Genomic DNA, 12,564 nt, shown 5'->3' with positions numbered 1-12,564 from the left:
AGAGAGAACTCGAAGAAGCGAGATTAGACTGAGGCATTGAAGTAGGGACGTCTGAGCCGAGGACTGCAAAAGGATTAGATACAGGAGTGATTATGGGAGAGGTAACCACAGAGGTGGGTGTAGAAGATGGGATACCAGAAGTGGGGGGACGTTTTGAAACACGGGAATAAGAAACACGTGGGAGTCTCCCTTGGAGGCGGAGATGAGAAACTGCCATGGCATAAGGGAGACCTTCTGTCTCTTTGAGGTAACGGATTTCCCGCTCGTTTAAATAGACCTGACAACGGCGAGAGTACGAAGGGTGAGCCTCATGACAGTTAAGGCAAGAGGGAGATCGATTGCAAGACGTATTAGAATGGTCATCGGCACCACAGACTGGGCATTCGGCGATAGATCTGCAATATTTCACTGGATGGCCAAATCGCCAGCAATTTCTACACTGTTGTGGTGTAGGGATCACCTTTCGAACTTGTAACCGATGTCCTGCTATATAAACTGAGGATGGGAGTTCTCGGCTGTCAAAAGTTAAACGAGCCACATTGCTAGGGTATCGTCTCCGCCCACGGGCAGGAAGAACGTAAGTGTCTACCTTGAGGATTGGGAGATCTTGGAGTTCCAGCTGTTCAAGAATGTCAGTGCCACATGTCTGGAAATTTTGTTGAACTATGGTATGGGGCAGAATGACGGTACCACTACAAGAATTAAGGGAATGATGTTTTTCAAGAGTGACAGGAACAGTATCGATATGGGAAAGACGAGAGAGCTCATGAGCCTGGGTAGCATTCTGTACGGTAATGATGCGCATACCGCTCTTAAGAGCATGAAAAGAAATATCTTTACCAACATGGCGTAGGAGTGCCTTGCCAATACTATGGTCAGAAAGATAGGCAGTAGAGGAAGTTGGTCGTAAAGTGAAGAATTTAGTCCATTGTTCAGTCTGAAACTGAGCGTGGAAAGGTAGTGAAGGACGTGTCGATCGTTTCTGAGAAGAACGAGAAGGTGGAGAAGTATCATCAGCAGGTAATTGTCGTTGGCGTTTAGGCGTGGGACAAGAGTTGGTCCGACGTGGAACGGGTCGGCAATTTGAAAATTGCCGCACCGTAGAGGGAGAGGCCGGAAGCATAGTCAGAGGAGAGCGAAGGTCTGATAAATCGAAGGAGTCAGTCGAGGCCTCAGTACCTGAAGCGGGTGAGGAAACAGCACCGGCAATAGGTACAGAGGCATGAGGAATGTCTGAAGAGTGGTCCAAAGACGAGGCGGGGTCAGAACGGGGTGCGGTATCAAGAAGGGGCCCGGGGGTACCAGGTTCATGGACTAGGGCTGCCATGGTTAGGTTACTTCTTTCTTTTTGTTTTTAAGAAAAAAAAGAAAGAAGAAAAGAAAATAAAAATAAAAAAAAGAATAAAAAAAGGGGGGACCGGGGAGGGATAGTTCCTAGGAGGAATGAAAGGGCCAGAAATCTCCCTCCGCGCCCAAGAGGACCTCAGCACCGCAAGTAGCGCAGATGCAGCATGGAACCCGTGCCATACCCTACCCATCATGCTAGTAAACTAACAATCCAGGATAGCAACCTCACATCTGCCGAGCTACCTCGGTGGACAAAAGAGAGGGCGGCCGGATATCCGCCACAAAGCATATCTCCTTCGGCCACCACCCCCGGAATCCGAAAGGTGGCTTCCAGAGATACACTCGTCGCCCGAAAGACACCCAAAGCTACTCCGGGATACCGGAGAGGGATCGGGACATCCCCAGGCGATCCAGATTCCACGGCAAACTACGCCACCGCTAAGAACCTCAACGGAATGGGATGGACCCCGGTATCCTTTCCCCTACCTAGGAACTAGCGCGCCTGTGGGAGAAATCCCAAAGGACAAAAAGAGGAAGGGCAAAAGGGAGGGGTGAGGAGGAGGAGGAGGAATGGAAAAAGGGGAGGATGGGGAGGATGGGATAGGGGAGGGGAGATTGGGGGGTAATTAGGTTCGGTCTGAGGAAGAAGACCGATAGGTCTAATTCCTCAGACCAAGAGCCTCTTCACCACGCCAAGGAGCCCCCCTTGAAGAGGTGCCATAGCATAAGGGAGACCTTCTGCCTCTTTGAGGTAACTAATTTCCCACTCATTTAAGTAGACCTGGCAACGGAGTACGAAGAGTGAGCCTAATGACAATTAAGGCAAGAGGGAGGTCGACTGCAAAACGTATTAAAATGGTCATTGGCACCACAGACTGGCCATTCAGCTATAGATCTGCAATATTTTGCTGGGTGGCCAAATCGCCAGAAATTCCTACACTGTTGTGGTGTAGGGATCACCTTCCGAACTTGTAACCGATGTCCTGCTACATAAACAGAGGATGGGAGTTCACTCACGGCTGTCAAAAGTTAAACAAACCATCTTTGCCAGCAGGCAGGAAGAACATAAGTGTCTACCTTGAGAATTGGGAGATCTTGGAGTTCCAGCTGTTCGAGAATGTCATTGCCACATGTCTGGAAATTCTGTTGGACTATGGTATGGGGCAGAATAATAGTACCACTACAAGAATTGAGGGAATGATGTTTTTCGATAGTGATAGGAATAGCATCGATATGTGAAAGAAGAGAAAGATCATGAGCTTGGGTAGAATTCTGAACTGTGATGATGCACGTACCACTCTTAAGAGCATGAAAGGAAATATCTCTACCAGTGTGGCGTAGGAGCGCTTTGCCAATACTATGGTCGGAAAGATAGGTAGTGGAAGAAGTTGGTCTTAAAGTAAAGAATTTAGTCCATTTTGTGGTCCGAAACTGAGTGTGGAGAGGGAGTGCATGACGTGTCGGTCTTTTCCGAGTAGAATGGGAAGGTAATGAAGTAACATCATCAAGAGATTGTCCTTGGCGTTTAGAAGTGGGATCAGAGTCGGTCCAAAATGGGATGGGCTGGCAATTCAAAAATCGCTGCACCGTAGAGGGAGAGGCCGGAAGCATAGTCAAAGGAAAGCGGAGGTCAGACAAATTGAAGGAGTCAGTCGAAACCCCGGCACCTGAAGCGGGTGATGAAACAGCACCAGTAAGAGGTACAGAGGCCTTAGGAGTGTCTGAAGAGTGGCCAAAAGACGAGGCGAGGTCAGAACAGGGTGCGGTAACAATAAGGGGCCCGGGGATAGCGGGGTCATGGATCGGGTACTCCATGGTTAGGTTACTTCTTTCTTTTTGTTTTTAAGAAAAAAAGAAAAAGAAAATAAAAAAAAAAAAAAAAAGAATAAAAAAATGGGGGGACCAGGGAGGGATAGTTCCTAGGAGGAATGGAAGGGCCAGAAATCTCCCTCCGTGCCCAAGAGGACCTCAGCACCACAAGTAGTGCAGATGCAGCATGGAACCCATGCAATACCCTACCCTTCATGCCAGTAAACCAGCAATCCGGGATAGCAACCTCACATCTGCCGAGCTACCTCAGTGGACAAAAGAGAGGGTGGCCGGATATCTGCCACAAAGCATATCTCCTTTGGCCACCACCCTCAGAATCCGAAAGGTGGCTTCCAGAGATACACCCATCGCCCGAAAGACACCCAAAGCCACCCTCCGGGACACCGGAGAGGGATCAGGACATCCCCAGGCGATCCAGATTCCATGGCAAACTACGCAGTCATTTCCTCATACAAGTGTATCTCGTTTGGGCAAACCCAAAAACATCTTCCTGAGTTTATGTCAAGTGTGGTCACTAGTTTAAAATCCCTGCATATACTATGGGACCACTGACCACACAGATGGCCTTTCTGCAGATTACACAGATCTTCATGGTAGTGGTCCTCTTATAATGCTGGACAACTCTCTAAGCTAGCTAGTCTATAATTCCCCAATGCCTAAAATGTTTTGTAGTTTTAAAAATAGGTTAGATAAATACATGAGTGAGTGTGAGTTGGACCTGACTCGCCTGTGCTACTAGGCCTGATGCCTTGCTCCTTCCATAAGTGGAAGTGACCTGACTTGGTGGGTCATTGGGCTAACTGGGGGAACATGGACCTACTTTGCATTGGTCAGTAGGCCTGTTGCAGTGGTCCTTCTTTCTTATGTTCTTACCATTGTGCCTACTACATACGCAGAAAACTATTCTCTAATGTAAACCCTCCACTCAAACTCCTCCTTGACAACTATAACAGAACACACAACCATAATACAAGACACATATCACTCTTATATTCCCCATGTTCATCTCTCCCTATGCAAACATGCTATGCACGTAAAAGGCCCAAAGATCTGGAATTCATTGCCAGAACAAACTAAAGGACCCCTGTCTGCAAATCAGTTTAAGACTCTAATAAGAAATCACCTCATCACCCAAAATTAACCAAACTGTACCTAACCACTACCAGTTTCTCAAAAGCTGCTCATACTGTGCTGATGAATGCTCAACAACTTGCTACTTCAAAATCACAATGTCTGTTCTTTCCATTTTAACCCTTTCAGGGTCCACAGGCCCTCTCAGAGACTTGTTCTCAAGGTCCCCCAAATTTCAAAAAAAAAATTATTTTTTCTTATGAAAAGAAAGAGAATCCTTTCCCGATCATAATGACACCAAAAGTATGAAATTTGATGGAAAACTTACGGAATTATGCTCTCACGAAGTTATCGGTCTCGACGATGTTTACGCATCGGCGATTTTGCCCACTTTGAACCCTATTTTTGGCCAATTCCAGTGTACTAGTCGACAAAAATCATTACTATTTTGCTAGAACTCCATTTTTTCTATCGAATGAGTACAAGAAACCACCCATTTACCAATTTCAACTATCCAATACAGTGGTCAGAATTTAGTAATTTTGCCAATTTCACAAAAATTTCAAAAGATGCCAATTTCCAAATAGGGTCCAGAATAAGCAAGACATTCCTGGCACTAAAATAACAAGTTCTCTGTTCGTTAGTCACATCCCCAGGCCCCTCTTGTATTTCTTTGGCTTTCCACTTTGAATTTTTATTCTTACAAAAAATAGAAGATTTACTGTTATGCAGACTACTGCATTAGTGTAGAAATGGTATAAATAACATCAGCGCACTTGTAAAAGAATATTAGACTCACCAGTTGATGTGTACTGGACGCTTAGCATGATTTGTTTACTTTTGAACTTTGGTAAAAATCGAACATTTCTGCTACTTTGAACTCAATTTCAAGGTACTTTTCATTGTAAAACCAGTCAAAAATCATCTCAATTTCTGTAATATGTCTTCCATTCTATAAAATAAGACCAGGAAAACTAGAATACAACAATAAATACCATACAAAAATAAGAAAATACAGTGCAAAGTCGCTGTTTTAATCAAAAACACGGTCAAAGTTTTTTTTCTCATTACGCACTGAGTGCTGCAGCTTTCTCTCACTAGATTTGAGGGCGCTAGAGTTTAGGCATACTAGTACATCAAAAACCCTGGATCGTAAGCCGTACTAGTATGGCCGAAACCCTGAAAGGGTTAAATAGTATTAGATTTTAATACAGTACATCACAATGTAAATTGTTCCATTGTAATACCAAATTCCAATGCTATAAATAGTACTAAACTGCAATACATCATATAAATTGTTTGAAATTGTTACACTGTATTACTGTAATCTTTATTAACTAAATCAATAGTGTAATAAGTCTATACTAGACTTATCTAAACCAAGTAGCATTACTATTCTTATGTTAATCATTAAATTTGCCTGAAATGCTCAGCATACAGAGTGACTTTTGGCATGTACACCCAACTATTATATTCCTCTGTACTACCATGTAATTTGTCAAAATAAAAAATCTAATTTAATCTAATCTAAGGCAATATCAAAGAGCTATAGACAGATAGTGCTATTGTCCCACATCATAAAATCTTAGAAAGGCTTCTAAGAAGCAAGATCACCACCCATCTAGAAACCCAACAGTTACACAACCCAGGGCAACATGGGTTTAGAGCAGGTTGTTCGTGTCTGTCCCAACAACTGGACCACTATGAATAGGTCCTGGATGCTCTAGATGACAAACAAAATGCAGATGTATACACACACTTTGCAAAGGCCTTTGACAAGTGTGACCATGGTGTAATAGCACACAAAATGCATGATAAAGGAATAACAGGAAAAGATGGTAGATGGATCTATAACTTCCTGACAAACAGAACACAAAGAGTAATAGTAAACAGGCAGCTATGGTGAAAAGCTCTGTTCCACAAGGCACAGTACTCACTCCCATTCTTTTCCTCATCCTCATATGTGACATAGACAGAGACGAAAGTGCCTTCCTTTTTGGATGACACCTGGATTTCCATGGCAGTGACCTCCATCGAAGACACCTCAAGACTCCAGGCGGACATAATCCAAATCTTCAAGTGGACTACTCATAGCAACATGAAGTTCAAAGAGGAGAAATTTCAACTACTCAGATATGGAAAACTTGAGGAAAATAAAAATGTACCTGTGTATACAACAAATTCTAACCATTCAATACCTGGTGTATACCTGGAGACAATTCCAGGGGTCAATGCCCCCACAGCCTGGTCTTTGACCAGGCCTCATGGTGGATCAGGGCCTGATCAACGAGATTGTTACTGCTGGCCGCACGTAATCCAATGTACGAACCACAGCCCGGCTGGTCAGGCACTGACTTTAGGTGCCTGTCAAGTGCCTGCTTGAAGACAGCCAGGGGTCTATTGGTAATCCCCCTGATGCATGCTGGGATGCAGTTGAAAAGTCTTGGGCCCCCTGCATTTCATTGGGGAATGTTGCACCATCTGCCGAGTCTTTTGCTTTTGTAGGGAGTGATTTTTGTAAGGAAGTTTGGTACTAGTCCCTCTAAGATTTTCCAGGTGTATATAATCATGTATCTCTCCCTCCTGCATTCTAGGGAGTACAGGTTTAGGAACTTCAAGCATTCCCAGTAATTGAGGTGGTTTATCGCAACAGAGTGAAAAAATAATGTGAAGACCCGGGAGTGATAATGTCAGAGGATCTCGCATTCAAGCACCACAACAATGTATCTACTGCATCTGCTAGGAAAATGATAGGATGGGAAATGGGAACCTTCAACACTAGGGACACGAAGCCCATAATGATTCTTTTCAAATTGCTTGTTCTCTCTAGGACTGAATACTGTTTTACACTAACTGCCCCCTTCAGGGCAGATGAAATTGCTGACCTGGAGAATGGACAGAGAACTTTCACTGCACACATAAGTATGATAAAGCACTTAAATTACTAGGAATGGTTAAGTCCCCTGATCAATATTCACTGGAATGCAGGCAAGAAAGATACATGATAATATTCTCCTGGAAAATCCTAGAGGGATTAGTACCAAACCTAGACAAGAAAATTATTCCCTATGAATGCAAAACACTCAGCAGGATATGCAACATTTTTCCAGTGAAAAGTAGGGGTGCCACGAGTTCACTAGGAGACAAGGCAGTAAGTGTCTGGGGTCCAAGACTGTTCAACTGCCTCCCGGCAAGCACAAGGGGGATTACCAATAGGCCCCTGGCTGTCCTCAAGAAGGCACTGGACAGGCACCTAAAGTCAGTACCTGACCAACCAGGCTGTGGTTCGTATGTCAGTTTGCATGCAGCTAGCAGTATCAGCCTGGTTTATCAAACTCTGATCCACCATGAGGCCTGGTCTCAGACCGAGCAATGGGAGCATTGACCCCCAAAATCCTCTCCAGGTAAACACAAAAATCTAGATTTACTGTTAGGCAGACTACTGCATTTTTGTAGAAGTGGTATAAATAATATCACCACAATTGTGAAAGCATATTAGACCCACCAGTTGATGTGTATTGGATGGGTGATGTGATTTGTTTACCCCTGAACATTAGCAAAAATCAAACATTTCCTCAACTTTGAGCTCAATTTCAAGGTACTTTTATTCCATTCTGTAGTATATCTTCCATTCTATCAAATGAGACCAAGAAAACGACAATATAGCCATAAATACCTTATGAAAAAACACTGCAAACTCAGTGTTTTAAATAAAAAAAACCTGGTCGGAGTTTGTTTTTCTTATTATGCACTGCGTGCTGCAGAACTTTATTTTATTCTGCACATACTGACCACTCAGACCCATTCTTTCACATGTAGGCCTACCAGCTTTCTCACACAAGATTGGAAGCCTCTAGAAATTTGGAGTAATATTATGGGACTGACACTGGCTTGCAAGTCCTAATATTATGGGACTGACACTGGCTTGCAAGTCCTAATATTATGGGACTGACACTGGCTTGCAAGTCCTAATATTATGGGACTGACACTGGCTTGCAAGTCATAATATTATGTGACTGACACTGTCTTGCAAGTCGTAATATTATAGGACTGACACTGGCTTGCAAGTCGTAATATTATGTGACTGACACTGTCTTGCAAGTCGTAATATTATGGGACTGACACTGGCTTGCAAGTCGTAATATTATGGTACTGACACTGGCTTGCAAGTCATAATATTATGGTACTGACACTGGCTTGCAAGTCGTAATATTATCGGACTGACACTGGCTTGCAAGTTGCAATATTATGGTACTGACACTGGCTTGCAAGTTGTAATATTATGGGACTGACACTGGCTTGCAAGTCATAATATTATGTGACTAACACTGTCTTGCAAGTCATAATATTATGGGACTGACACTGTCTTGCAAGTTGTAATATTATGTGACTGACACTGTCTTGCAAGTTGTAATATTATGGGACTGACACTGGCTTGCAAGTCATAATATTATGGGACTGACAGTGTCTTGCAAGTTGTAATATTATGGGACTGACACTGGCTTGCAAGTTGTAATATTATGGGACTGACACTGTCTTGCAAGTCGTAATATTATAGGACTGACACTGGCTTGCAAGTCATAATATTATGGAACTGACACTGGCTTGCAAGTCGTAATATTATGTAACTGACACTATCTTGCAAGTCGTAATATTATGGGACTGACACTGGCTTGCAAGTCATAATATTATGGGACTGACACTGGCTTGCAAGTTGTAATATTATGGGACTGACACTGGCTTGCAAGTTGTAATATTATGGGACTGACACTGGCTTGCAAGTCATAATATTATGGGACTGACACTGTCTTGCAAGTTGTAATATTATGGGACTGACACTGGCTTGCAAGTCATAATATTATGGGACTGACACTGGCTTGCAAGTTGTAATATTATTTATTTATTTATTTATTTAAAAATTTGTGCACACATACAGAGGTACAAAAAATACAGATAAGAGCAGCATGCCAAAGCCACTTATACTATGCATAGCATTACGGGCTGGCTTAAAATTAACTTAAGATGAACTAAGCAATGATGACATCAGTGATAAAACTTTAATGTAAACAGATTACTATAAAGCACAAGTGAGTATTACAAAGACAGGTCATATGGTTGTATGCATTGTTGTACATTCAGTGGAATGGAGTATTCTGTTAGGTAGTGTATTTAAAAAATAATAAAGTTAGATTGGGTTTTAGGTTTAACATTTATGTGATATAATTGTGAGAAACATTTAAGATATACAATTTATAAGGTTCAGTTATTCAGTATTTATTTGGTTTTGGGTGAGTAAGTGATCTTTGAGAAGAGACTTGAATTTATAAACAGGTAGTGTTTCTTTTATATTTACAGGTAATGAGTTCCAGATTTTAGGGCCTTTTATGTGCATTGAGTTTTTGCATAGTGTGAGATGGACACGAGGAACATCAAAGAGTGATCTGTGCCTTGTGTTATGGTCATGTGTTCTGTTGAGGTTGGCAAGGAGATGTTTGAGGGGAGGGTTAATATCAGAGTTAAGTGTTCTATGTATGTAATAGGTGCAGTAATAAGTATGAATGTTTTGTATGGTGAATAGGTTTAGTGTATTGAATATTGGTGGAGTGTGCTGCCTATAGTGAGAATTTGTTATCATTCCAACTGCAGCCTTTTGTTGGGTAATTAGTGGTCTGAGATGGTTACTTGTTGTTGAGCCCCATGCACAAATTCCATAGGTGAGATAGGGGTAAATAAGAGAGTGATATAGGGCCAGGAGGGCTGACTGTGGAGCATAGTACCGTATCTTCGATAGTATGCCTACAGTCTTGGAAATTTTCTTAGAAATTTGTTGTATATGTGTATGAAATTTGAGTCTATTATCAAGGTGGATTCCTAAGAATTTTCCCTCTGTTAGCTTTGTGATAGGTGATCCGTTTATCATTATGTTAAGAGGGACATCTGTAGCTCTGTTACCAAACTGCATGAAGTAGGTTTTGTCAATGTTTAGTGTAAGTTTGTTAGTCCTCATCCAGGTAGATATTTTCTGTAATTCGGTATTTACAGTATTGGCTAGCGTGACTGGGCTCGGGTGGGAGAAGACGTACAGTATGTAGTGTCATCTGCAAATAGTGTGGGTTTGAGTAATTGCGAAGCATTTGGTAGGTCATTTATGTATAGGAGAAAGAGAAGAGGGCCAAGGACACTTCCCTGTGGGACACCAACTGTAATTGGTTGTGCAGAAGAGTTTGCCCCATTTGCATACACATATTGGCTTCTGTTGCTGAGGTATGACTTGAGGTAGTTGAGGGAGTGCCCTCTTATACCATAGTGTGACAATTTTACGTGGAGCAAGTCATGGTTAACTGTATCAAAAGCTTTACGTAAGTCAATGAAGATCCCCAGTGGGACTTCTTTTTTGTCTATTGCAGTGTATATATGTTCTAGCATGTGTATAATAGCATCATTAGTATTTTTATTTGGCCTGAATCCAAATTGGCAGGGGTTGAGTATGTTTTGGGAGATAAGGTAGGAGTAGATTCGTTTATGAATTAATTTTTCGAAGATTTTTGAGAGAGGGTGTAAGTTGGATATTGGCCTATAGTTATTCAACTCTGTTTGGTCTCCTCCTTTGTGGATTGGGGTGACCCTTGCTATTTTGAGTACTGTAGGGAAGGTGGAGGATTCAATGGATTTGTTAAAGAGTGTTGCAATGATTGGTGATAGCACTTGTGACACTTTTTTGTATATAAAGGGTGGTAAGGTATTTAAATCTCCTGCCTTGTTTTTTAGCGTGTTGATAATAAGGGAGACTTCGTATGGGTTAGTCGGAGCTAGGAACAGTGTGTTCGGGTAGTTGCCAGTGAGGTAGTCATTTGGTGGGGTATCTGAGCTTGGGATTTTATTGGCAAGGTTTTGTCCTATAGTGGAGAAGAAGTCATTGAGTCTGTTTGCTGTTTCTGTTGGTGGGAGTTGGGGTTCATCTGATTTTGCTAATTTTATTTCGCTATTTCGTGATATCTTTTTTGTTCCTAGAATTTCTGATAGGGTTTTCCAGGTCTTTTTTATATCACCTCGTAAGTTGGATAATCTGTTCTCATAATACAATTTTTTTGCCCTTCTTATCAGGCTGGTTAGGATTGATGAGTAACGTTTTGTTTGGTCTCTGGTTATGTGACCCATTCTGTACTGTTTTTCATATTGGTGTTTTGTATTTATGGATTTGAGAATGCTGGGTGTTAACCAGGGACTGTTCAGTCTCTTAGCTGTCATCTGTTTAGTTTTTTTAGGGCAGTGCTTGTTATAGAGGTATTGGGTCTTTTTTAGAAAATTATTAATACATTCGTCAATATCTGTATAGATTTCTAGCTCAGTGTGCCAGTCAATGTTTGCTACTGCTGTTGTGAAGTTATTAATGGCTGCCTCATTGTGAAGTCTGAAGGTGACTTTAGTAGTGTCTTGGGGTAATTTACCAAGAGTTGTTATGAGAAAAGTAGGGTAGTGGTCTGTGGTATTATCTGTAATTATGCCTGATTTTAAAGGGGATATGGTGTTGGTCCAGATGTGGTCAAGTAGGGAAACACTAGTCTCTGTAACTCTTGTAGGTTTTGTTACTGTTGGTAGCAACATACAGTTACTCATTGTGTTTGTGAATTCAGTAACGTGTGGGTCCTGGTCTTGCAGGAGATTTATATTGAAGTCACCTGAGAGTAGTAAGTGATCTTTGTTCATGCGTGCATCAGTTATCATACTTCCTAGGTTTTGACTAAATTGGCTAATGTTTGACTGTGGAACTCTGTAAATGTTTATCAATGTGAGAGGTTTTTGTAGGTATTTGGATTTGAATTTGGCTATTATATATTCCCCATGTTCATCTCTTGTGCAAGTATTAGTGATACATTCTAGTTGGTCTGAGTAGTATATGGCTGTGCCACCCCCTTGTTGGTCTGGCCTACAGTTGTGTATGGCTGTGTAACCAGGAATGGCATAGACATCTGTACTATCAGGCTTTAGCCAGGTTTCAGTTAGTGTAATGATGGACATATTGGCATGTAAGGAGTTTAGTAATGCTATGAGGTCATCGTAATGCTTGCTTAAAGATCTGATATTGTAGTTAAAGATAGTTATGTTGTTGTTGGCACTGAGAAGTGCCTTTGATTGTTCTGCAGTGTAGTAATTACAGTAACTGTTTGATTCATTTAAGTCATTAAATAAGAGGTTGGTATCAGGATCAATGCTTGTAATCATAAGATTTGTAGTGAATCTATAGTTAGAATTAAGTATAAAACAAAGTAAATAGTCTTAAGCTAAAAAAATAGCACCTGAATTATTTAACAAATG

Source organism: Cherax quadricarinatus, unplaced genomic scaffold, assembly GCF_038502225.1.
Source record: "Cherax quadricarinatus isolate ZL_2023a unplaced genomic scaffold, ASM3850222v1 Contig643, whole genome shotgun sequence".
NCBI lineage: Eukaryota > Metazoa > Arthropoda > Malacostraca > Decapoda > Parastacidae > Cherax > Cherax quadricarinatus.
The sequence above is the reverse complement of the archived record's forward strand: the minus strand, read 5'-3'. Positions refer to the sequence as shown.